This window comes from Mesocricetus auratus, unplaced genomic scaffold (genome assembly GCF_017639785.1).
Source record: "Mesocricetus auratus isolate SY011 unplaced genomic scaffold, BCM_Maur_2.0 Super-Scaffold_100006, whole genome shotgun sequence".
Taxonomy (NCBI): Eukaryota; Metazoa; Chordata; class Mammalia; order Rodentia; family Cricetidae; genus Mesocricetus; species Mesocricetus auratus.
Window position 1 is genome coordinate 68132172 of NW_024429190.1, and position 26215 is coordinate 68158386.

Below are 26215 nucleotides of genomic sequence, written 5' to 3' on the forward strand. Positions count from 1 at the left end.
TTCCCATTTGAGGATCCTTTCTATAAAGAGATCTGTGACCATTTGTCTTTATCTTCAACTGACCTTGTCACTGCCACTTAGAGAGCAATGACACAGAGAAAAAAAAAGAGTATTAGCTCATTATATTTGTTTCTCCTTGTGGTCCAGGGCAAGAAAAGAGCATAATTTGGATTTCACTCTCTGCAAATTAGCAATGCCATCCAAGAAAACCATCAGTTAGTGGTTCAGTGGTAAACTAAAGGATATCAGACTGGGGAAAATAATCTGGACAAATGAAACTGAAAAATAATAACAAAGCCTAGACATTTAAAGCTTAACCAAAATATTCGGGATGACCATCCTTTCCTTCGCTCTTTTTTATCAACTATTCTTGGATAGTTGTATGTAGGGATGATATATGCACTCATGTTTATGCAGTACACACACCTGTGTATATGTGGAGAACAGAGGAAGATGTCTCGTGTACTGCTCCATAGAAATCTGATCCCCTTGAGACAGCGTCTCTCTCTGAACCTGGAGCTCTGCTGGTGACCGGAAAGCCCCAGTGATCTTCCTGCATACCCACTACAGGCCTGGGATTACATGTGAATATGGCATTTTTAAAATGTGGATGCTGGGAATTTAGATTCTGGTCCTCGCGTTTTCATAGTTACCCACTAAACCATCTTTCCAACTGCATCAATATGTCACTATTTGAATATAAATAATGACTAACATTTGCTTGTCAATATGTACTAGGAGCATGAACTTCCCAAACACTTCTAAGAAGTAGATGCCATCAGCTACACTGTCCAAGTAGGGAAGTGAAGGCTCATAGACACTCTGCAACTTGCCCATGTTTGCATAGCTGGAGACATGAGGCCAGATATGGATCTTTTAACAACTGGACTGTATTGTATTACTTAGATTCATTGTGGGAGTTGTGTTCTTTTAACCCTCATTAAAGAAGAAGTCAAGGTCCCAGATCTAGTGCAATAGTAATAGCCTGTCTGATACCCTTGTTTGATGGTTTCCAGAACCAACATACTCTACAGCATCAGTTACCTTCTACACATGAATGTGAATTCAATCTGTGAGCTCTTCTAACTTACATAGCATCTCCATTCTTACAGGCATTCAACCACCAGTTCCCTACCAGGTTGTGTGTATAGTGGTAGCCCTAAGCCAAAAGAAGACACATAAAGATTCTACAAAGCTTCAGAATATATTTCCATCACTTCTTGTCCATCATGGTTTATGCATGGGTTTTTTTATTTTTAAATTTAAATCAGAAACAAGGTTGCTTCACATGTCAATCCCAGGTCCCTCTCCCTTTCCCTCCCCTCCTCCCACGCCCTCCCACTAACCCCTCACCTCCCTCCCCCAATCCTCACTCCTTTCCCCAGGGAGAGTGAGTCCCTCCAAGGAGGGTGTCCACAGTCTGTCATTTCATCCAGGGCAGGGCCTAGACCCTCCCCCAAGAGTCCAAGCTGAAAGTGCATCTCTCATTGTCGAATGGGCACCCAAAGTCCATTTGTATGTTAGGAATAAATACTGATCTACTACCCAAGGTCCCATAGATTGCCTAGGCCTCCTTGTTGACATCTACATTCACGGGGTCCTGAGCAGTCCCATAATGGATTCCCAGCCATCAGTCTGGGGTTCAAGAGCTCTGCCTTGATCAGGTCAGCTATTTCTGTGGGTTAAACAAGCCCAATCTTGAGCCCTATGCTCATCAGTCCTCCGTCTCTGTTTCTGGGTTCCTTGAGTTCAGATCAGTGTTTAGCTATGGCTGTCTGCCTCTGCTTCCATCAGTCACTGGTTGAAGGTTCTGTTTCCCAGACTCTCTGGCAGTGGGATTGCTGGCTGGTACTCCCCTGATCCACGTCTAAAATCTATATATGAGTGAGTACATACCATGTTTGTCTTTTTATGACTGGGTGACCTCACTCAGGATGGTTTCTTCTAGTGCCATCCATTTGCCTACAAATTTCAAGATTCCATTGGTTTTTTCTGCTGAATAGTACTCCATTGTGTAAATGTACCACATTTTCTCTATCCACTCTTCAATTAAGGGCCATCTAGGTTGCTTTCAGGTTCCGGCTCTTACAAATAATGCTGCTATGAACAGAGTGGAACAGATGTCATTGTTGTATGAATGTGCACCTTTTGGATATATGCCTAAGAGTGGAATTGCTGGATCTTGTGGTAGGCTGATTACCATTTTTCTTAGGAATCTCCATACTGATTTCCAAAGTGGCTGTACTAGTTGGCACTCCCACCAGCAGTGGAGGAGTATTCCCCTTTCTTCACATCCTCTCCAGCATAAACTGTCATTGGTGATTCTGATTTTAGCCATTCTGACAGGAGTAAGATGGTGGTACCATTTTCTAAGGCATTGACCACTGCTGGCTATGGCTTCTATGTGACTTCATGTTTCGTGTGTAACATACCTGGCCTAAACTTTCAGGTAGGTTTCTAATGATGACAGCAAGCCAGACTTGCCCTGATCTAGAGATTCATACAGGAATTAAAGGAATTACTAACTACATGGATCCACTTGAGAGTTTAAAAAAAACTAATTCCATACCAAAGCAGGAGGAGATCAACACAAATAAGTGTAATTATGTAGTAGCAGATGCATCCTTATTCACCAGGAAGAACAAACATTTGCTCAATGAGACATTATTCCTAGTTCCTGGGAACGTGGAATCATCATTATTCTGGTTAATTGCCTGACCCAAGGCAGCATAATCATTTCATCTCTTCTGTCTTCATTATCTTCAGTTATTGAGAGAGGGCATTCCAAAAAAATGCATGTGTTAGGTGATGCCGGTGGGCAAACTGTAGACTATTAAAGGTCTATATTCAATTAAAAAAGACATCCTCTTCTTTCCAGTTGCATCTTCTTTCAAAGATGAGTGGAAATTCTAAGTACCGGGGAATAAGACACCTAATTTAGCAGTAGAAGAGTTAACACTATTTCCTCTTGGCACATGTTAAATCTTCATTGAGCACATTCTTTAAAGTGTGTTACAAAAGCACAGTAGCTGAGTCACTTTTCAGACATCAGTATGAGGTTCAAATGACATTTTGGTTTAGTTCATCCACCTTTTAATGTCAAAGTAGTTTCTCTTCCTGGATTATTTAGAATCCAGATGTTGACTTTGGATTACACAATTATGACAACTGTGATTGAAAAATTTAAAAAAATACATTTTAAAAAGGACGACAAATGTTAATATGTTAAATACTTAACAAAAACATAAGGAGGAAGACAGCAAACCTTCCAGTAGCAGTTGGAATATGCCACCTATTGTGCCCAAGTATTATCATACATAGCCTTCTTAATTCACACTCACACTGTGGCACTATTACTGAAGGACCTTTCCATTAGCTTTTCCAGTGATCAAATCCATGTGTTTGTCAACTAACCTCAGAAGGTAGGTGACAGAGCAAAGAAATCACATAAGACATGAACTAATACTCACTGAAGTGGGGCCATGAACACTTGAAGGGAAGACTATGTTTATATGGCATTTATTGTATATGGAAGCCTATGTGATGACAATTTGGAGATCCTGCCTATTCCACATTCTTACCCCAAACTAGATGTGCTGCTTAGAAGTCTAACATGTAGATGCTACTCTTTCGGGTTAAAAAAAAATGCCTTATTGGACATCTCACTTGTCTCTGTGATAACTTATAACAAATTAATTTCCTGTGTATTTTGAGACTCACAGGAGAATGAACTGAATAAAACATGCATTGAAGGAGGAAATGGACTGTAGACAACATATTTGCTTCCTTTTTCCCCCAGATTTTTCTTATAATTAAAACTTATAATTTCCCCTGCAGCCAGTGTTGAAAGGTGATAGATAGAAGGTTTTTGTGAAAGTAGGAGCTTTAGTGCCCAACAATATTAAAAAAAACGTTAAAAAATTTTGAGTGCTGTGTATGGTACTTCACTAAACGTATTTTTTATTATTTTATTTAAATTAGAAATAAGCTTGCTTGACATGTCAATCCCAGCTCTCTAACCCTCCTCTCCTACCCCACCCCCTACCAGCCTCCCCAACCCCCACCCCTCCCCGTCCACTCCCCAGGGAGGGTGGGGCCCTCCATGGGGAGTCTTCAAAGTCTGTCATATCATATTTTTAAAAATGTATTATTTAAGTTTTCAAGTAATCATATATATGTTGACTATTTTTATCAGCTAAAATGATTTCAGCTACCAGAGCTAGAGTTTGGTCCAATTCCTAGTGATATGAATAATGAAAGATGGCTATTATTTCAAATAACAAGACCAACAGAGTGGGGTGTTTCTAAAGCAAGTGAGTCAGCTGTCCAGTGATTGCACCAACGTTCCTTTAGTCCTCACCTGTACCCATGGCTCTGCTGATGGATGTCAACTTATGGTTACAATGTGAAACTAACTTTTCTAAACATCAATGCCTTGAGTAAGGTCCAACCAGCAGAAGAAGGAATATGACAGTGACACATTTTAGATATGGAATGTCCTCCAAAGGCCCATATTTGCTAAAGACTTGGTCCTCCCGCAGCCTGTGACAGCATTTAGAGGAGATGTAGTTTATGGGAGGTAGGAGCTTTTAGGTCACTGAAGATATTCCCTCAAAGGGGATTATGGGACTTGGTCTCTTCCTCTTTTTCTTTTATTTGTGGACAGAAGGTAATAGATTTCCTTTCTTGTCTGCTGACCTGTGGTCCTGACTCACCTCAAAATCAAGAGTCAACCAATGAGGGACTGAAACCTCCAAAACTGAGAACTGAAATAAATGGTTTTTCTTTATAAGTTGTGGAGCTCAGACATTTGTTACAGTAATAGAAACCTAACACAACTGATTTTAAGAAAGGGTTGGAAGTATGCTGGGATTTGAAAGCTGAATGTCTTACATTTAAAATATTAATCTATTAGATGTATGCATTGGGTGGTGTGGGAACATTCAAGGGTAGAACCTACTGGGAGCTTTAAGTTATTGAGGATGTAACCTCGAAGGGTACTGTAAGAATGTGCTGTCATTTGCTTTAGTTTGAAATGTGACTATTTCTTCTTACATGCATCATAACATGAGGTAACATTGTTCATTGTCCCCACCAGATGTTAAACCAATAGGGCTACCCACTCTAGGACTGTGAACTTGCCAAATTTTGAGCTAAATAAAATTTACCTTTTAAATATATTCATTTATTCAAAGATCTCAGTGTGGTCATATATATGGAGAAAGAATAGAAAAAAACATTTTATACTTGTATATCTTAGAACTATGTTATTATTTAAAAGTAGAATTGCTGGTTGTGACTTGTATTTAAATCAACTGGTATTTTAATATAAATCTTGTATTAAATTGAAATAATTAAAGACACATTCATAAACAAGCACATACATATATATACATATATAAGCATATGAGTGCATCAAAAGTTTTAGGTTAATAGATCTATCTAATTGGAAGAAAATAAATACACTTTGGGCTATATACATCTCAGCCAAAATGAGATTTAAAAAATTGAATTCAGCTCGACTGTTTTTTAAGTAAAAAATTTCAAAATAAGGAAACTAGAGATACCTCCCCTAAAGAGTTAGACTTTTTGTTTTGATTTTTTAAAAATTAGAAGCAAACTTGTTTTATATGTCAATCCCAGCTCCATCTCCCTCCCCTCCTCCCCCTCCAACCACCCCATCCCCACACCCAATCCCCAGAGAGGGTGAGGCCTTCCATGGGGGATCTCCAGAGTCTGTCATTTCATTTGGGGCAGGTACTAGGCCCTCTCCCATGTGTCCAGGCTGAGAGCACATTCCTTCATGTGGAATGGGCTCCCAAAGGCCATTCGTATGCCAGGGATGAAAACTGTTCTACTACCTGAGGCCCCATAGATTGCCAAGGCCTCCTTACTGACACCCAATTTTAGGGATTCTGGATAAGTCTCATGATGGCCTCTCAGCCATCAGTCTGGGGTCCATGAGCTCCCCCTTCTTCAGGTCAGCTGTTTTTGTAGGTTTCACAAGCCCTGTCTTGACCCCTTTTCTCATCACTCCTCCCTCCCTGCAACTGGGTTCCAGGAGTTCAGTTCAGTGTTTGGCTGTGGGTGTCTGCCCCTGCTTCTACCAGTCACTGGATGAAGGCTCATGTTTGTCTTTTTGTGACTGGGTTACCTGACTCAGGATGGTTTCTTCTAGTGTCATTCATTTGCCTGTGAACTTCAAGATTCCATTGTTTTGTTTGTTTGTTTGTTTGTTTTTCTGCCGAATAGTACTCCATTGTGTAAATGCACCACATTTTCTCTATCCACTCTTCAGTTGAGGGCCATCTAGGTTGCTTTCAGGTTCCGGCTATTACAAATAATGCTGCTATGAACAGAGTGGAACAGATGTCCTTATTGTATGAACGTGCATCTTTTGGGTATATACCTAAGAGTGGAATTGCCGGATCTTGTGGTAGACTGATTCCCATTTTCCTGAGGAATCTCCATACTGCTTTCCAAAGTGGCTGTACTAGTTGGTACTCCCACCAGCAGTGGAGGACTGTTCGGCTTTTTTCCACATCCTCTCCAGCATAAACTGTCATTGGTGATTCTGATTTTAGCCATTTTGACTCAAGAGTCAAACTATTAATGCAGTTGAGCAATTGGTAAGAGGGAAACTCAAATTTACTTTTCTTTTTCTTTATTTTCCTTTCCAATTTATATCCATCTTCATTCCTTCTAATTCTTAATTATAAGTGGGAACACAAAAAGAAAGTTATGCTTCTTATGTTCTTCAAATGGAGACTCTTAAAAAGGATTTACTTATTTTTATTTAATGTCTATGAGTGTTCTGCCTGCATACACATATATGCACCTGGCCAAAAGAAAGCATTGGATACTCTCAATTGGAGTTACAGACAATTGTGAGATTAGAGATAACAGACTATGTGGGCTGTTGTGTGGGTACTGGGAATTGAACCTGGAATCTTTGGAAAAGCTGTCAGTGCTCTGAGCTGTTGAGACATTTCTCCTGCCATGTAACGAATAGAAACACTTTCAAGGGCACATCAGAGAAGCCAGAAACTAGAGGACAAGAATATAGATTATGGTTAACACTAAATGTGTATGTCTCATAAGGCTAACAGTGGACCCATTTTTTTATTTTCATAGAAATTAGCTATATGTTTGGTTACTATGGTGATACCTTCAAGGATAAATTTTTTCCAAGTGATTTATTGTCATTAAAGTAATTTTGAATAAAAAAGGAAAAATTTTAATTATTATAATATACGCCATCCTTTTAAAGTGTTAAAGGGGACATGTTTAACAGTTATTTTAATTATTTGCCAAATTGCAATTAAATGAGATATGTGATTTAAATTAAGGAAAATTATAGATAATGAAGTTAAAATTTATTATCAAAATGCAAATAGCATCATAATCCGAACTCATCCAAGATAACAAAATGAGTTGAGTCACTCAGGTCTGGAGCTTGAGGAGATCATGTGACTAAAGATAGTATGTTCACATTCCATCCTAGAACTGGGTGCCACTTACTAATCCAATTGTCTGTTCAGTGGAGTGTGTGCCTTGCTATAACCTAAAGAATGCGAGAAGGGAGAGACTATGTACTAATCCTCTCCAGTAAGTGACTCAGACGTATCTGTGCAAAACCCAAACATGAAATTTCCATTGCTGAAATATGACCTACTTAAATGAGCCACCTGTGGCAATGCAGAATGATCAAGTAAATTTGCATATCCTATAAATCTTGGAAGATGTTCATCTATGATTTTTATTTGTGATTTTTAAATGCAATTAAATGTTTAGGCTATTGTCAAGTGAATTTGATGATTGTACTAGTTACTTTCCCATTTTTGTGAGCAAATACATGATAGAAAGCAACTTAAGGGAGGCAGGATTTTTTATTTTGGCTCGGTTTGCAGGGTATTGTTCACGACAGTGGGAATACAAGGGGGGTAGAATTCTCCAGAGGTCTTAGGTAGGCTGACTCACACATACTCCTCTGTACTTCCTTTGTCTGCAACTTTGAACACATTCCTGTTCCTTTCCTGGCCAAACTACATGCTACTCAGTCCTTTGCATCATTTTGTTTCAACATTGACTCTGAATGTTTCATATAAATCTCATTAAGCATAGCTTAATATCATCCTGTTTTGAAATTGCTTTTGAATTCAGTCTCACTCAGATTTTCAGGACATAGCCAGATTATTGATATGAGATAATGTTCTTGTACACTCTACAGATTTGCCATTCATATTGGTTTAATAAAATGTTTATTGCCCAGTAACCAAGCAGGAATTATAGGTGGGAGAATTCTGGGAAAAGGAAGGCAGAGACACAGTTGCAAGCCAGACACAGAAAAAGGTACCAAGTCACATGGTTAAACATAGATAAGAATTATGGGTTAGTTTAAGTTGTAAGAATTTGTTAATAATAAAGCCTGAGTTATGGGCCAAAGAGTTTATATTTAATATAAACCACTGTGTGTTTATTTGGGACTGAATGGCTGCAGGATCAGGTATAACAGAAACTTCCACCTACAGACTATACAAGATTGTTGTTCATAATGTGGTATGAATGGCCTCCTGTTCCATTTCCAGTAGAGTCCTTGTATCCCTCTGGAGTATCTGCATTTCTGTTGGCATTCTGGGTTTCTATCCTCACACCAGAATGGGCTATTAAACTCTATGGATAGTAGTCTAGGTATTTTTCTAGACTTAGGTTCACATTCCTCCTCTTATCTATTTTCTAGGACCTATAAGCCACATTGTAAGATTTATCAGTACCAATTTAGGTAAAAGTTATTTTCTCATTGCTCACATTTTGCACTGGAACAGTAGAAATGGTGACTTGAGGGCAAGCCCCCACCCACTAAAATCTCTAAATGTACTTCAAAAATCCATTTGAAAAGAGAGTACCTGAAAAGAGATCCTGAAAGAAGCAATTACCAAAAGAAAGGACTTATTTTGGCTCACAGTTGGAAGGGTACATCTCATCATGGTAGAGAAGACAGTTTGGCTCATGGGAGTGGAAGCTGACAGAAACAACCTTTCACAAGACATTTATTAGGAAGCCAAGCATTTGAAGTGGAAGGCAAAAGAGATAACTCCAAGGATCATCCCTAGAGACCCATTCTCCCCAGCTAGGCCATAGTCCTAAGACATCTACAACTTCCCAAAACAGCATCACCAATTGGTGATTCAGTGTTCACACACATTAACTTTGAAGGATATTACACATTCAAATCATAGCAATTGTGTTCATCAGCTCTTTGTTATTCTACAGAAGTACTTAAGTTAAGAGAAGGTGTGTTTTGGTTCATGGTTTCAGAAACTGTTAATGCCATTGCCTTTAGAGAGTGATCAGGTGGTATATCATGGTGGAAGCAGCTGGTGGAGATAGCTGCTCACCTCAAGATGACCAAGAAACAGAGAGAGACAAGAGGGAACAGGATCTTGATATTCCCTTCAGAAGCATACATCAATGACCCAAATTCCTCCCACAGGCACTCAAAATTTGATGACCTATTATTAGTGGCACTGGCTGGGTACCAACCAATCAACATTTGAGCCTTTGGGGAACATTTATCCAAAGTATAGTGACCATTTAAGAATTACTTCTACTATATAAATAGGGGTCAAAAGGTTATGTAGATATTGGTTCCATGGAAATAATTCCAATTTTATGTTGTAGTTATTCACGTATATATAGGCATGTTGTCTAAACCACTAGTTGGTATATATGGTACCTAACTCTAGCAGTTTACCCCCAAGATCCTTGTAATTAAACAAATTAAAATAGGTACTTTAAATGTATTACCTCAAAACTGAACACCAATGTATCTTTGCAAAACACAAGTATGGGAGAACATCTAGGGTCTTTACATAGTTACCAGAATTCAAGATCCATACTAGAAGTACACAGTGTTGCATTTTCTAGATGTTCAAAGTATATCTTAGTCTAATACCTAAGTCATCTAGGAGGAAGGGATTTTTATTATCATTGCATAGAGTGAAACATCATGTCTACACTCATGAGTGGTTCAACTGGCATGGTGTAGGAGCTGCTTTGACTTTACTACAATGAAGACTATTACTGATTCATCCACTCAGCAATGTTTGTTAGATCCCTATTATATGCTAGACATTCTGCTAAGTGCTATAAACATGGTGATAAATAAGACATACAGAGTTTAGGGTTGAGCACAAAATAAACAATTTATTGCAAAATAAATTATATATAACTGGAAATGATTTATAGAAGAAAATAAATCAGAGCAATGTACTATAAGTAGAAAATATGTATGCCTAGTTACCCTGAACAACATTGGTACATGACTGCTGTCCTAAAGCATGTATAGTCTTCTGCTCCAGTTTGGATATGTATAGTGGTCACTTTAGTGAAGAAGACTTGGCAATAAAGGAGAGATTGTAATGGAGCATAGAGACTAGAAAAAGCTAGAAACACAAAAATCAAAGAAATAAAGAAATAAACAAAAGAATGAAGAAATATGTCCCACCCTTAGAATTCTGAGGGCTCTAGATGTCAAAGAGTTGTTTGGGAAGGTAGGTAGTGGAGAACCATGTAAAGTAAATTCATAAGTATAGGTCTTAGAGCAGTGGGAGACCACTGAGTCATAACAATAATAACAGTCACTGAAATGTAAGAGAATGTGAGGTGATAATGTGAAGTGAGAATATGAGGGTATCTGTTCTATACACATGAGACCTATTAGTCAATTTACTTACACAACAACTATTGAAGTATCTGTAATTTTATATCCCTCAACTTTCAGATCAGGAAAGTGGAGCAACTAGTTTGAAGTAAGGAATCAAGCAAGTGAAGGAGCTTCCAATCTTGTTGGCCAGCTCCATAATCCTTGCTCTGTTAATGATGAGAATAACAAGTTTCTAATGTTGTAATTAAGCCCAGAGGATTCCAAAAGTCTAGATTTTTCTACAATAATCATCAACCAATTGCTTATTAGTATTGTAGAAAAAAAGTTTATCTCTGAGGATTTGTTGAAATGTAATAGGGTTACAAGAAATTTTACATTCTAAACTGTTATATTTTCATCACTAGTACATATTTTTAACAATGGCAATTTAAAAGTAATGGTAATAATTCTAACATCTTTTCTCATTAAAAATGCATGATAGTTTTGAAGCTGAATCAAGCTACTGTAAAGACAAAAATCACTCCACATGAACCTTCCCTTGTCCTGTGAGAACAGGTAGTCACTGGAAAAGACATCAAACAAACCGCAGACAATATCTGTTTGAACAAGCAATTGGGGCAAGTCATATTACCAAGGTACTGTACGTTCTGGCAGAGTGTAATCATGTCCATTCCTGGTAATGAGGGGGAAGACTTTGAAGAGAATCTAGTGCTGTATTTGTTATTATACAATGTAACTCAGCATCAAGACCATTTTAAGGTAGAATAAATAGATATCAGATGAAGCTGAAATAAATTTTAGGTGGTTGGGGGACTTTTGTTATGACTCAATCAATTAAACAATCAAGGAAGTAGCTCCCATTTTTAATGCTCCCACTACTGTCTTTAATTTTAATGTGAAACTGGATAGACAGGATGATAGCTGATAGACAGACAGACAGACAGATAGATAGATAGCCAATACTTTTACTAAATTATGTTGGAGGGAGAGAAAGAGAGAGAGAGAGGGGGGGGAGAGAGAGAGAGAGAGAGGGAGAGAGAGAGCCAATCATTTTACTAAATTATGCTAGTGACTTTCACATCACATTATTGTCCTTTCCTGGAAAAGAAAGTTCCTTTCAAACTATAGTTTTTAGACTTCCCATATTCACTTAATTGGTAAGCAAATAGGAAGTTCTTCATTTCCTTGTTATATAGTCCTGTTCCATATTTTTGTCTGATAATTGCTTATTACTGTAACATCACACAAACAAAACATATCCTTGAAGTAAAATTTCTGAGTAGTATCTATACATGCAGCCAGCTGTGATGATAAAGACATTTTAGCTGGACTTGAAGGTAAATCTGATGATGTTAGAAAGAATGAAACATAGAGTAGAAGTCTATCATGTCTAGGAATTTTCTCAACTTTTGAAGACACTTCAAGAGATTCTCAAGTTCTTGTTGCACTGATTTTTTTTAATTTAACATGTGTTTTTGATGTCATTCAGATTTTTTTTGTCTGTGACGTAGCTGTTTTTTGTGTTATTCTAGAAGAATGAGTGCTACTTTGAGATGGAAAATTCTGTTAAGACTATGAGGTTGCCATCATGACTGGGTTGAGCACTGGCTTTGTGATTCTGCATTTTAGAACTTATAGATATTTATGTCTAGAACAATTTTCATTCAGGAGAAAAATAAGACAGTTACATGCGTAGTCGTGACTGAAACAGCAAGTGCACATGTCATCCTATTTTCTCTGCATGGCATGATGCACTGTACCTCAACTGGGGACATGTCTTACAGGTTTTAAATTAAGGACATTTCTTTTCTCCAAGCCAAATCCAATAACTTTTTGTTATTTGATGCACATGACTAAGGAATTGGGGGAAAAGGATGCTCCATGTTCTGATGTAATCTGCAGATCATCAGATGTTCTCTTTTTGATTAAAAACATTAGCTCTTTGAGAGTTTCATACAATATGTTTTGACCATATACACAACCTCTATCCCAACTTCCCAGATCCACTACTTAACCCTATCCACCCAACTTCATGCCCCTTTTTTTTACCCTAACAAGACCAATTTGTGCAGCCCAAATATTCTTAGGTGTGTGTCTTCCAGTGAAGCATGGTGGACTTACTAGGGGCTTTACTCTTAAAGAAAAATTCCCTTTCCTCCAGCATTTACCAACTACCAATTGCTCCATAACTAGGGGTGGGATTACACGTCTATCTCCAACGATTCACTAGTATCATCTATTCTTACATCTTTGCATCAATATTATCAAGAGAAAGAAAGCAAAGAATGTTATAGCTAGATTCTTTGAAAGTACATCAGATTAAGGGAAACCTCCATATGTACTGTGGTGTTGACAAGAATTTAAGTTGTCGACACACAACATTAAAACATTATAAATGAAAACCCTGGGGGCATCAATGATATTTGTCATGCCTGTGAGATGGACTAAGATCATTTTTACAGAACTTCTTGTGATTATAAAAAATACCTGAGATATTCATCCTATAAAGAAACAAGGGCTATTTTGGTTCACAGTTTTAAAGATTTCAGTTCATGGTGATTTGGCCCATTGACCATTAAGAAAAACCACAACTGCATTCAATAGGGATCCCAGCCCCACTGGCTACATCTCCATCACAGTTCCTCTATCTACAACTCAGAAACATTATGGAAGATGGGGTGGAAATACTTTAAGAGTCAGAATACCAAGAAGTCTGCTGTGAAATAGTTTCTCCTAGAACTGGCTAAAACATAAAGAAGACTGGAACAATGGCAATAGTGACAGGCATGCTAATGTGGAAGGTGAAAAATTTCATGTTGTCCTAGTCCTAGACAAATGATTGCCTGTAGTCAACTACTGACTGCCAGGAAAGGGAAAATTATTTTCTGCTAGGGATGAACCCCCTTATTGATTAGATTATCCAGTACAAAATATAATAACACATACACACTAACAACAAAACACACCCAGATTTGATTTGTACATTTGTATATTCTCTCTCTCTCTCTCTCTCTCTCTCTCTCTCTCTCTCTCTCTCTCTCTCTCTCTCTCACACACACACACACACACACACACACACACGAGAGGATTCAGAGAGGAAAGAATAGAGGAAAAGTGACATACTTCTATTCTAATTTTCAAAGTGTATCTGTACAAAATTAGTTTGATACATAATTCCTGGGATTGACACACCGACGTCTTTCATTAACATGTAAGTGAATTTAATAAATAATTTCTGGGGCTTTAAACATGAATATGACTGATTTTTAAAATATTTCCCTTGCTGGAAAGGCTCGGTAATTTCAAGCAGTGTAGTAAAAGGTACATTGCCAAGAGAAATTACTGTTAAACATTTTTCAAGTAATATTTGTAAAGCTGACATTATCAAAACCTTGAAGTGGGGCAGGGTTTCACACAGGCATTCCTATTTTCAGTGCTCTATGGAAACATCATACAAGTTTTCATAGTCAATGAACCAAAGTACATTCACTCCACATCCTTGAGAGTATTGGTGGTTTGTTTTCTTGATAATAACCATTTTGAGTGGAGAGAGATCAAATCTCAGCAATGGTTTTGATATGAATTTTCCAGATGGTGACTGTTCCTAAGTGTTAAATTCTGCATCAGAAACTCCACTTCTTTCATATTGTCAGCTTTAAAAATATTATTTGAAACATAGTTAACAATCTAGAGATTGAGTGACAGGGATTTCAACACCATTTGTCTCACCTATAAGTTTGACCTCCTACTTTTTAACTCCTAATTCTGCCAAGCACTAAGGTTTTTTATTTCATTTTGTTTGTTTTTTGGCATAGTTCACTTGATTTTATCTGGTCAACTGTAACCAGAATTGAATAAATGCAAGAGAAGTTGCCTATTGAAGAGAAGTCTTTGAGAATATTGTATAGGCCAGAAATCTCTGATAATCCCATGTACCATGTAATGCTTTTTCTCTCCCTCAGGAAACAAAAACATAGTGAATAAAATTCTCTGGGCTTCTTCCAAATGGAATGACACAGATATGTGAAGAAGAAGGCTAGGTTAAAAAAACCCAGGATCAGCAAATGCCTGTGACAAGAACATTTTCATCAGGACATAGTCTCTATGAGATCAGAAATGCATTTAATTTTAGCCCCTTTTATGTTCTTTGTGTTTAAAAGAGTGCTTGTTGAATAAAGTATGTCTGAAGGAATAGGCTTCTACAATCACAGATTAAATGGAGGTTGACTGTCATTGTCCTCAAGGAGAGGGGGTGGGGATAGGATTGTTGTATTTGGAGGGTCATTATGGGTGTTAAATTGTTAGTAAAGTGATAATAGAAGAAGATATCTCTTTCCATTGTCCTCTTGATTCTACAAAAAGATCTTGAAGGTTCATGACTCTGAACTGGGTTAGACAAAACTGTTATCTGATCACAACTTCAGGATACTTTCAACTCCATGGAATGGTATACAAAATGAAAGTCAGCCTCTGTCAGTTAGGGACAACAGTGCCAATTTCAACCTATCACGAAAGATCATGAATGAGCCTGGGAGGTGGCTCAGTGGTAAAGGTATTTGGTGTGAGTCTGGCAACCTATGCTCCATCTCAGAACTCACATAAGGTAGAAAGAGAGAACCAGCTCCATCCCATGAGGTTGTCTTGTGACCTTGATGCATGCTTTGTGGTGTGTGCACACTCAATAATAAATAAATAAGTTTTAAAGACCAAAATTTTTTGTCTATTTTTTATTTAAATTAGAAACAAGATTATTTTACATGTCAACCCAAGTTCCCACACCCTCCCCTCCTCCCCTTCCCCCCATTAACTCCCTATCCTATCCCCTTTCTGTGCCCCAGTGAGGGTGAGGCCTTCCATGGGGGATCTTCAAAGTCTGTCATGTACTTTGGAACAGGGCCTAGGCCCTCTCCCATGTGTAAAGAACAGAAATTTTAGAAGGAAAAATAATTTGAACTCCTTTTCTATAACTAGACTTCCCTTTGCTCTTCAGCCCTTTCCAGGGTACTACAGTGTGTAGACCACTTAGTCATGTCCTAATTAACGAAATCCTTATTGTAAATGCTTAATGGTGAAATGGCAAGACACCCACACACTGTCACTAGTTGTGCTTTTGGAGAATAAACTCTTCAAATACATAAATTAACTGTGGTTTTCACTTATTTCAGCTCCTGGTGATGTATTCATCTGGAACTTAAGATAATGAGCACAGTTTAGAAGGAGAAGCCTTATTTTCAGACCTCCAGTGTAACATTTATAACCTAAAGAACAGAACCATTTGGAGGAGGATGTGTCTGTCGAACAGGCTTCCCTCTAAATAATGATGATTAGTTTCAGTGGTACCCAGGGAGAGAATGTCAATGAGAAAATGACTGAAGTCATCTTCAGATCCAGTGGTGTTTGGTTTGGTATACAACACATTCAATGACAGCAGTCAATGGCAACTTGTATTCTGGAGACCAGAGGTTCTCAACCTATGGGTTGCGACTCCTTTGGGGGTGGTATATCAGAAATCCTACATATTGGATATTTACATCACAACTCTTAACAGTAGCAAAATTACAGTTATGAAGCAGCACTGAAGTAATTTTATGGCTGGGAGGGGGTCAATACAACATGAGAAACTGGACCAAAGAGTCGCAGCATTCAGAAGTTTGAGAAGCACTGCATAAACTAAGAGATCAAACATTCTTCAAAGTCCCAACACATGAATGTGGTACATTGTTGAGGTTCTGTCTTCCTGTTATTGATCCATGGTATCTTCTCATTGATGTAGAAGACTTAACTCTTCCTCTAAATCTTCCAACAAATAGTAGGCACTCAATAAAATTTTAATAAGTGAAATGAGAGTTCACTAATATCATGATGTCTGCCTTTATCTCAGAAAGCCTTTATGTATCCAGCTACAGACCTTAAGGTGGGAGAAGTAAGAACATACTATGATGATCTCCACTCATACTGTAGATTTGCCTCAGGCAACCTGACCAGAGACACTTATATCTTGGAAAATACTCAAATCTCATAATAAGCCCTGGGCAGGAGCAAGGTTGCCGATAAAGATAGTTGTAATTGCAGTGGTTTGTAACTCTGCTTTGATGACCACATTAATTTTAGCTGTGTTTTCACCATGGTACTTCAAAACATACACATAAATATGAGTCAATCAGAGCAGAAAAACCAATATGCCTTTTTAGAAAAAAACTGACTCAATAGTCATACAGTAAGTACACATTGTTGATCCGATATGAAAGTGGCATGTTTTTTTTTTACTGTGAAATAAACTATTTTAGACAGAGCAAGGAAATAACTTCATCCAGGGTAACTTAAGACCATATGTTTCCTTCACGTAGTGGAATGGAGATCATGTTTCATGCAGACTTTTCAAATATGTAGAGCTAATATGGCTAACACTACTTAAGTAGAGATTATTGCTTCTTGTTAGCCTAATCTGTATAACATAACCAACAAGGTTAAGAGGTGGTTAAAGTATTCAAGTCCTCATATGACATAAAACAGAGGGCTACCTTGCTTTATATATCAATTGTGTTTCTATTCATTCGATAATAAATTATTTCAAAATAAGTGACTTAAATCAACACAGGAATGATCATAAAGTTCTGAAGACCAAAAATGTTAAATATTCTCAAAGTTTAAAACCCTGTGTCTTTCCTCTAGAGAACATCCCATTAGCGTCCATGTCTCTACAGGTCATGTGCTCTTCTCCATCATGATATATCCTCCATTTTCACATTGTCACTCACATCTGTCTCCATCATCACGTTCACTCTGTCACTCTGCCCTTTTATGAGAACTCTTGTGATATACTGGCTACTGGCTCTACCCAGATAACCCAGGATAGTCTTTTCCTCTTACATTCTTTTTTTTTTTTTTGCTTTTTCCCCATGTAAAACAACATATTCATAGGCTTGCAGACTTGGATGTATGTAGGTATTGTTGGAAAGTTCTCATTCTGTCTATCATAGTTACGTGTTTACTATGTCAACTAGAAAGTAAAATTCAGGATCTTTGTGTGTGTGTGTGTGTGTGTGTGTGTGTGTGTGTGTGCTGTAATCTTTGGAAGAGAAAGTGTCATGGACCTGCATTGTAATTATAGAGCATTCAGTGGATTTTCTGGCATACAGTGTCATGATATGATTTCTAGTGCACATAGATTATATTGTCATGTCTAGCAAAAATGACAGATGATCCACATTAATCACAGACTTGCAAAACTTACAGGAGTTTTAGTTTTTCATTTCCTAAAAGTCCAACATCCTCTGTTTTTCATTTCTTTGACAGAGCAATATGATTTGTTTCCTTAAAAGAGAGACACAAAAAAGAAACACTAAAAGATTAAGAAAAAGTTTAAGAAAGTCTAGCTTCATGAATTTTAAACAGAGAACATTTCAATACAGAGGGCACAGTGACCCAGATACTTTTCAGGTGTCCCTGAACCTTCACCGACTGGCAGTGATGAACAGTTTTGTTTGCAGCACTCATAACCACTTTGTTGACTAATGAAATGCGTATGCATACAAAGTTGTTTAATATATACACAGTAACCTCACAGAAGAGCATGCCAGAGAGCACTGTGAACAGTGGCCTTGTGTAACCTCCAAAGTAAGTTTCCTTTCTATATTTATCTGTGAAAATTATTGAAATTTTGCTTGTATGCTGGGAAAATACATGAATGTGTATTTCCAGACAATCATTTTTGATTTCTCCCAAAACATATGATAATTGAAGGTGTAACTAGTCTACTTTAGTGCATTGCCTAATTGAAAACTTTACCCTTTGTCCTAATTTGGTTTCTTCCACATCACATTCTGTCACTGAGACATCAGGACAGGAAATCAAGCAGGACCCTGGAGGTGGGAACTGAAGCAGAGGTGATGGAGAAACACAACTTACTGGTTTCTCCCATAACTTACTCAGTCTGATTTTTTTAACATACTTAGAACCCCATGCCAGTGATGGCACCCCCTCCAGTGAACAGGAGTGTCCCACACAATTATCAAGATCACCTAGAGGCAAGTCTGTGGGTCATTTTCCCAACTGAGATTTCTGTTCCAGGGTAACTCTAGCTTGGGTCAATTTGACAAAAAACTAACACAACTTTATTTCAAGTCAATTACTATTTTTCTATAAGAGAGGAAAAAGTCAGTTACCCTTTGTGTAAATGATAGTTCAACACTTGGATACTTATCTAAAACTATCTGTACCTATGTGTAATTATTGGAGTCCTACTGTATGGTTACTGCTGGTTGTATCTTAATATTTCCATAATTATATTCTAGTTTATGTATTATGAAGATATTTGTTCATCTTTTGGAATTTTTATAACTGTATTTATTTATTCTGTTTGCTTTCTTTTTTTCCAAGGCAGGATGTCTCTCTGTAGATCTTGATGTCCTGAAACTCACTCTGTAGACTCACTTGCCTCTGCCTCCTGAGTGCTGGGATTAAAGGTCCTACCCAAGTATTTTCAATGAGACTCAAGTCCAGAATCATCAGCATGTAAAGCAAATGTCATGATGGCTACATTATGGAATGAGGTTGATTTATTTTTTAAAGGAAAACTAGTAATTTTATTAATTTATTTACTAAGAAATATCCCCTACCAATTATATTTCAGAAGCATGCAATGAACACGGGAACCAGAAAATCTGAATTGCAATTCTACTGAAATTTATTTATAACAGAACATAGAAAATGAGCTAATAAACAATAAACATATTTTTCTTTGTTTAATTTAAATTAGAAAGAAGTTTCTTTTGCATGTCAATTCCAGTTCCCTCTCCCTCCCCTCCTCCCCCTGCCCCCCACTGGCCCCCTATCCCATCCTCCCCTTTCTGCTCCCCAGGGAGGGGGAGGCCTTCCATGGGGGATCTGCAAAGTCTGTCATACCATTTGGAGCAGGACCTAGAACCCTCCCCTATGTGCCTAGGCTAAGAGAGTATCCCCCATGTGGATTGGGCTCCCAAAGTCCATTCGCGTACTAGGGATAAATACTGATCCACCACCAGAGGCCCCATAGATTAACCAGACCTCCAAATTGACATCCTCATTCAGGGGGTCTGGGACAGTCCTATGCTGATTTATCAGCTATCAGTCTGGGGTCCATGAGCAACCCCTTGTTCAGGTCAGCAGTTTCTGTGAGTTTCTCCAGCCCGGTCTTGACCCCTTTTCTCATCACTCCTCTGTCTCTGCAACTATATTCCAGAGTTCAGCTAAGTGTTTAGCTATGAGTGTCTGCTTCTGCTTTAATCAGCTACTGGATGAAGGCTCTAGGGTGGCATATAAGGTAGTCATCAATCTCATTATTGGTGAAGGGCTCTTAAGGTAGCCTCTCAGACTATTGCTTAGATTGTTAGTTGGTGTCATCCTTGTAGACTCTGGACATTTCCCTAGTTCCAGATTTCTCTTTAAACCTATAATGACTCCCTCTATTATGGTATCTCCTTTCTTGCTCTCCTTTTCTTCCCCTGACTCGATTTCCTGCTCCCTCCTGTCCTCTTCTTCTCCCCTTCTCTTTCCTCTTGCTCCCTCTCCCCTTCCCCCACACTCCCAAGGTTGTGGGTTATTGTTGAGTTATTTAGCAATAAATATATTTCTTGTGTAGTTAAAATGGCATGTTCTATGAGGAAAAGTAGCAAAAGTAATGTTACATATGGGGAGAGGAACAGTAAGAGGATATGTTTCAGATGAATTATAAACACAGCAGCTTCCAGCTTGTATATTTTATACAAAACTAAATCAGTCAAACTCACCCTCATGACTAGAGCAAGACAAAAATGGAACCAAGTAATAGTCAAATACAGGAAAAGGGAACTGTGAAAATTCCAAAACTAACCAAGTTTGTCTTTCATGCAGCAAATAGAACAGCAGTTGGCTCTCAATTCCTTTCATGCCTTACAGATTTAGTCTCATGTAATTCTTTCTAATTGAATATTAAGAATTTGCTAATACACTTGCCCTTGCTTAGCGACAACCTACAATCTAGAAGCAAAACTATGTTTCATTGAATCCCTTCCAAAATTACTTAGCAAAACCTGAACCTGTAATGAGCTTCCCCCACATCCACAAATCGGTATATCACATGACTTCCCTTGGTGTTAAATTTTCTCCTCAAAGCCACGAAATACAGCATTAGCTATAGACATGATCCTAGTGTCCCTTCATTGCAAGGCATAGACGAGAAAAGTTACTGACTAAATATCTGAATGAGAGAAAAGAATAGGCCACATAAGGAAAACAAGAATGGCTGGAACCCTGCTGGCAGACCTCCAGCTTCCAGAATTATGAGAAAATGAGAGAATTTGTATTGTGTTACACACCAAACATAAGACATTTTGTTATGGCTACCTGAACTGACTAGAATTGATAATCACTTAGTTGTTAAGAGATAAGGATAGGGTGCTATTTTACTACAGTTCATTGTTGTTGTTTTAATAAATCAAGGTAGAGGCAAAGTGATGGTCAAGGGAAATTTAGATAAATAAGGGAATGGAACAAACAGCCAGTGGTGTGAACCAAAAGATTCACACAGCTTCAAAGCAGTGTGTGAAAAGGAGAGAGAAGAGAAAGGGTGGAGTGGCCAGCTATCGGCCTGTTGCTTCTTACCGTCCTCCAGAATAAGTACATTTGCTAAATACATAGCTATGTATCTCTATAGTTGGCCCATTTCCCCACCACAAGTCATGGCACCTTTATTTAAAAAGGATTTAATAGGAAATGAGAATGCTTAAATATTCTAATCTCAGATACTGGAAGGGGATACTTAAGGAGCAAGCCCAAGGAGTGTCATTGGCAATGTGGGGTGTTTGCTTTCAAAGAAGGAGTATATTTGTTTATTACTCATTGTTTTATTAGCTGTAATAGACAATAGGTGCATGACTAAGAATCCATGGGAATGAATCAGGGACATTTATACTTGGGTGGTTCAGTTGAAATTTATGGTTTTTAGATTAGATTGTGGCAATTACTTACATTCTGTTTGACTAATGAGTGAGCTGAATTTTTGCAAATGAATCCCCAAAACTTCACTGGGCCTAGTGACCTCATAAACACCTTTAAAAACATTAACAAAACAGTGAATTATGTCCCACTGCCTTTTCCATCCTTTACTGGGTGTGGGGGTGTGGGGTCTTTGATCAGGGAAGCCTGATGACCTTGACAAACAGCTAATGGCTGCTTTCAGGAGGGAGCCTGCTGCCAGGTTATCAGAGATAGAAACATTAGAAGTGAGTTCAGAAGGAATATGACATATACCAACACCAATCCCTCCTTCAATAACAAGAGATTTTGTCCTCATTTGGGGATAAAGTTATCTTCCAGTATTCTCTAACAATAAGCTGTTCTGTAAGACAGATGAAAAATTTATTATACAGGACTCTCATTGGAGTCACCTTATATGAAAGTATTGATTAACTTTGTATTTATCTCCAAGGACAGAAATTGAATCCATTGTCCCCAGTGTGTGTACCATGTATAAAGAAGAAAGACTTAGGAAAAGCTGAAGCTTGTGCCGAATAGCACAGTAGACATGATCACAAGATGCACTCCAGAAAGAGGAAAGAAATCTCCTGCTGGGCTTGAGTTCCCAGAAAGTAAACTTTCGCTGCATCTTCATCCTCTACAGGACCACTCTGAGACATTCCCTTTCTCTAAATTTTCTTTTAATGGTACAGGTCTGGGCATACCAATCCATCAAAGAAGAGATTTACAAAAGCTCAAAGGAGAACATGAAAAAGAAAAGACCACCAAAGCTTAAGGATCATCTTTAAGCTTCCCAAATGCATTTGGGTAATCAGAACCAGCACATGGATGATATTCTAGCAAACATTTATTTATAAGTGTACATACAAAAAATTGAGTCTTTTCAATTTTCTGCGTTGTGATCTACATTGTACTCCAAAGAACAATCTTTATGGTAAAATGTCCATTGAGATATTTAGTCACTATTATTTTCCAGGATGCTCTATAATTCATAGGGCTACTCTTCATAGTATTTTATTATTTAAAGTGTTTTAAAGTATCTTTATATGTAAATATTTGACTGAAATTCAGATTATTATCTTAAGGTGTTTGATAAATGAAATATATTTGCTGATTAGACACATATAAAGGTTGTATTTGTTTAGTTTATGTGTGTATGTATCTCAATATCTTAATTTTCTGTCCAGTCAGTTTTGCTTGTTTACTTCAATAATTAATGGAAGTTCTTTATACATTACATATATGATGCTTTTTCTGTCATATTTGTTGGACAGATTTTAATGGTTATTTATTTTTTAATTTTATACAAGTTAATTTAATTAAATCAAATGGAGTAATTGGTTATTTTGTGATTTCCTCCAAGAATTAAATGTTATAAACAACCATGTAACAACCACATTTTCTTCCAGTTATTATTATTGCTATATATAATAAAAGGCTATAAAACTCTCCATTTGCAAAATATTTTAATTCTACCGTTACTTTGAAGCATCTCAAACATGATGTCATACATAGAACACAGGCACAAAATAAGTCATATAATTAATTAATTATATACCGTTCAAAACAATGGATGGTGTCAAAAGCTTACTAGCAGTTAGTTTGGGAAGAAGTGAGCCAGTAGGTATTTGAAAGACAGAAAAGCATCCTGAAGCTTTCCCTTGATGATGTGCCTTAATTCATGATAATCCCTCAAGTGCATTTTACCGAATGTATGTAACATTAAAATTGTCAAATAATTTTTCCTATGGTAATTCATATTTTGCTTGATGAAATAGTTATTTTATAATAAATTTTTATTTAACTTTTTACACATGTTACTCCCAGTTCCCTCTCCCTCCCCTCCTGCCCTGTCCCTCAATCCCCCAAGTGCCCATCCCACTCCATACCCCCTCCACTCCCCAGGGAGTCTATCATATCATCCTGAGCAGGGCCTAGGTCCTCCCCGGGGAGTCCAGGCTGAGAGAGTATCCCTTCATGTGGAATGGTCCTCCCGGAGACCATTTGTATGCAAGAAATAAATACTGATCTACTCTCCAAGGTCCCATAGATTGCCGAGGCCTCCTCTCTGACACCCAAGTTGGGGAGGGGGGTCTGGATCAGTACCAAATAGTTTATCATTTGCAAATTATTCATTTAATTCATCATCTTTTACAGGAAATTGTGTCTGTGTTTCTATAAGCAATTTAAAGTTGTTTCAATTATTATAATTTACATTTCTTACTATATACAGCAAAATATCTCCTGTTGGTATTAAATAAAAAATTTCTGTGCTGTTTTATCGATTTATCAATATGAACTTAAGAATTAGTTTTTGAGAGTGCAGAAATAATAGTAGGATAGTTCAAAAGGTAAACTTTTAACACTGTGGATTAGCTTTGTCTCATAAAAGTTATTTGCATGCTAAACAGTATGTTTTGCATTTAGTTCCTTTGCTCAACATTGTGCTGTAAGTTTCTTATACTAATTATGCAGAAAACTCTGTCATTGCCTCATTGTATGCACCCTTTGTATGACTGTACCCCATTTACATTTGAAGGATATACAAACTGTTTAATCAATACTTGATATTAGCAATATTTTTCTTTTTATCCATTCTAGAGCATTTGTAAGGGTGTCATATTTCTCTGACTTAATAATCATTCATTTGTTCTTATTATTTTTGTGAAAATTATTTTTACTATAAGGAACTTCTTGCACATCAGTGTATATTATACCCTTAATATTGTGATAGAAGAATACATAGATGGTGAAGAAATTAATTATAAAACTCAATTTTATCAAGTAAGATGAATGCCTATGCGAGGGTACCACATGCCCATTTTAGGACAGCAAAATCCTTCATGTTCAAGTCAATCATGGTGAAAAACAAGAGAATTTAAGACTTACGGTATCCTAACATCTAGCTTCTTGAGGATTTATTTCCACTCAGTTAACTGAGTACTGTTTTGGTACTATAAGCATCTTACTTGATCTGATTATAGACAAGAAGAGTAACGCTGGCTGCTTTTCCACATGTAGTCTGTCTGAATTCTATAGTTATACAACAATAGTAAAATAATTGGTATGGAGACATTTCAAAGTGGACTTGGTATCATAAGTGGCAGGGATGTGTCTGCCATCTTTAATGCTAACACAATACAAATCAAACAAACTTGAATAAAAGTCCCTTTTGCCTTGGTCATGATATATTTTTCTCACCTGCATCATGGGAGTCTTCTGGTCTGGCACCTTCCCTTGACTGTGTCAGCTGGTTACGCACAAAGTGTCTTGCTGTGCAATCTTGGATCTCAGCACCTTTGCCTATGTCAGTCAGTTCTTACACATCAGACTTTCAATGATGAATGGAAAACTGACAATTTAATATGTTTTCTGATCTTCTTCAGTTCTTCAGTTGATTCATAGTTTGAATATAAGACTCCTACTATTCTGTTTTCACAGATTCCCAGAGTGCACTCCTGGCAATGATCATTAAAATTTTAAAGGAGCCTCATAGGAATGTCAACATCATTTACATTAAGTGCTGGGGCAAGCATACAGAGCCTCAACGACAAATGTTAATCCCATATGAAGTAAGGCGTGAGAGAAAGAAGCAGGTGCTTGAGGCTCTGTCACTCCACTTCCTAATGGGGGAAATGAATACACTCCAGGCCAAATCCAGACAAAGTTACATGATAAAATGTCTCTGAAAGATATGACAAGAATTTCCAACTTGATATTATTTCTTCTAAAGTTTCTCTAAGGAGGCAAAGTCCATGTGATTTATCAAGAAAGAGAAGGTAGTATGAGACAAATTTGAAAAGGTTTTAACAACATCAATAGCATCACACAGGTAGAATTACTATTGTGCATTATATTTAGAAAAATGAGACATATATGCCAATCAGTGAATAAATAATGCATACAGAAATTTAAGATGTGACACTTAGTAAGAGATTATTGGAGTTGAAGATTTAGATTTAACACTGAGGTTCTGTGGGTTTTCTTTAAGGACAGTTACAATGTTGGTTGTCTGGTTGGCTTGTTGGTTGATTGGTTTGAGACAATGACCTTTTATGAGGCTCTGACTGATCTAAAACTCATAGCAACGCCCCTGCCCCAACCTCACAAATGCTAGGATTACAGGTGTGTGCCATCATTGCTCGATAACAAAATCCCCCACAGTCCAGTATACCAAAGACTTTATCACATATCTGTTGAGGAATTAGGAGATAGCACCTACAGGAGTGGAAGGAAGTTGGGTCATTTGGAGTATCCCCTTAAGAAGACTACTGAGAGCCCAGCCCCCTTTCTTTCCCCTTTATCTCCCACTACCTTGGTATGAAATTTTCTCTGCCACACTCCTCCCCCATCATGTTCCTCCTCATCCTCAAACAATAAAGCCAGCAACTACAGAGTGAAGCCTCCAAAAGCATGAAACGAAACTTTCCTCTTAAGTTGATAATCTCTGGTATTTTATTACAGGGATAAAAAGCTGACTAATACAAAGATAATAAAATATCTCCAAAGCAATATTATTTCACAGGAAAACTACAGGGCTGAGGGGAAGAAATG